We start from the raw sequence: 2,179 nt of genomic DNA, 5'->3' as shown, positions 1-2,179 counted from the left end.
GGACATACGGGCTACACAGCACATAGAGTAAAACTTTTTAGGTGGACATTTGAGCTGCATCTGAGGAGCTGAGCTGTGGTGTTTCATGTGATGCTCTGCAGGACAGAAATGTCAAAGTTCACTTTCAGAAAGCGTTCAGAGACGTTTCCACGTTAGTCTGTTGAGCAGAGACTCACAGAGGAGCTGCAGGTCTCACGGAGATGAATCCTGCAGGTCAAATACAGGGACGAACCACCAGGAGGCAGCAGCACGCTGACACATGCATGAACAGAAGACACTGACAACAACAGGAAGCGTCGGCAAGACTCGAAAACTGTCGACTGAAGATTGATATTTAAATACTGTATATTAAAAAGAACAAGTACTAAAACATCAACACAGACAAAACATATGTAAACATAAACTTGTGCTTAACCTCTGTGACCTTTGAACCTGTGAGACCGTCCCGATGCAGAATAAATCACGCGTGACGCAGTTTCCTGTTATCTTCTGAGCTCGTCACAGAAACTGGTTTCATCATTTATATGAACATCACATACATATATGAATGATGATATTGTTGATTTATTGATGTGCATATCACTTTAATGCTGCAGCTGTTGATGGTTTTAATCACCTATCTACTGCTGGCCATCCCGATCCGTATAAACAAGCTTAATTTAAGCAACTAAACCTTGGAAGACAACAAAAACTAAAGTACTTTACTTGTACTCTATTGCAGTAGAAGTGACGATTGGTCCTGGTTTTTGATTCTCAGAATAATCCTTCTTTCTCTGATTCTGGCTTCAGCGCAGGGTCAACCCCTCACTTCATCGTCCGTCGTACACTGGCTGATTTAGCTTCTCCTTTAGGTTTGAACAGCAGGGGTCTTCCACCTTTCTATTATATCATCCAGATCCATCCCGTGTTTCCAGCAGCCCGAGCTCTGGGCTCACAGGATTATTGTACATACAACGAGGTCATTATTACAAACTTGGGTCATGTTTAATCAGAACATCTCCCACAGGAACAGGAAACACATGACTGGAAATATGGAAGAAGAACGAAGCAGGTCCAGGTAAAGGGAAACACAGCTAGCTGAAATGAAGCGGAATGACCCTTTAAGTTGGCATTTCAGCTCAGCAGATAAAGAGGAAATATCCGTCTCTGCGTCGAGCTTCTCACCTTCATATAAATGAAAATATTCAGCTTTTTAAAAGAATTTATTCAATGTGTAATTTATACATCAATCAGCAAATGAGCTAAAACATAAATAACTGGAAATTACATTTCAAAACACAAACATGCAAAATATTTTCAGTGAAAAAACTGTCAGAAAAAAATATCCACAAATGTAATAAATAGAGTAAAAAATGCCCAGAGTGTCAGAAAACATCATGTTTAATGAAACGTGAAGAATGAACCACACGTGAAAAAACAAACTGCTGAACAAAGCAGAGAAAAACACTTGAACATGTGGAGAGCTGATGGGACGGACATCTGGACCTCCACCTCCTACGATAACTGTCTCTGACGTCTGTCCATCGACAGACCAGAGACGCAGACGGGCGGGACAGGAAGCAGCGGCGTGCCGCTCTGTCTGATGATCGACTGAACCCAGTGACATGAAACAGGGTCCCATCTCAGGCCTCGTTTCATTTGTCTGTTTTTGTATAAATAACATTGTGAGAACATGTTTCCGGTTAAAGGCGCCTTTATGCAGACGACACGGTGCTGAGATGTGTTTCAGCTGCAGGAGTCACTGGAGGTTTTTCAGTAAGCGCTCCGAGATCTCTCAGCGTTGGTGTTTTCCTTTAGGAGGAGATATTCGTGTATCCGGGTGAATGATGCTCTTTTGTTTAGAGTGCTTATTGAGCACTTGGTGGAAAATCTGAAGAAGGCTGAGACCTGTCTGTTTTTAAGTTTCATTGTCTCAGTGATATTGTCATGGTCCTGGGCCATGTGGGCCCAGCATTCGCAGTTGTGTGTTTTGTATTTCATTCCCTAGTCATGCCTTGGATTATTTAGTTAAGATGGTCCTTATTTGATTACCTCCTGTGTATCTGTGAGCCCTCGTCTCTCCTTGTGTTTATTTCTATGTTTTCCCAGCCCGTTATGTCTGTGTTCTCCCCGTGCTCTCTCTCCTCCTGTTTGAACCTCTGTACTTCCTGTTTTACTTTGACAGTCTCCCGTCAGTGTT

The 2,179-nt window shown here is 42.5% G+C and overlaps 1 protein-coding gene across 1 annotated transcript in view; it reads right to left on the bottom strand.

The window, feature by feature from the left end:
- LOC102213056 (thrombospondin-type laminin G domain and EAR repeat-containing protein) overlaps positions 1 to 2,179 on the bottom strand; it is a 24,263-nt gene that overhangs the window by 3,195 nt on the left and 18,889 nt on the right. The window lies entirely within an intron of this gene.

The sequence above is a fragment of the Pundamilia nyererei genome, unplaced genomic scaffold (assembly GCF_000239375.1).
Source record: "Pundamilia nyererei isolate P.nyererei 1_Seehausen unplaced genomic scaffold, PunNye1.0 scaffold00269, whole genome shotgun sequence".
Taxonomy (NCBI): Eukaryota; Metazoa; Chordata; class Actinopteri; order Cichliformes; family Cichlidae; genus Pundamilia; species Pundamilia nyererei.
The sequence above is the reverse complement of the archived record's forward strand: the minus strand, read 5'-3'. Positions and strand labels throughout refer to the sequence as shown.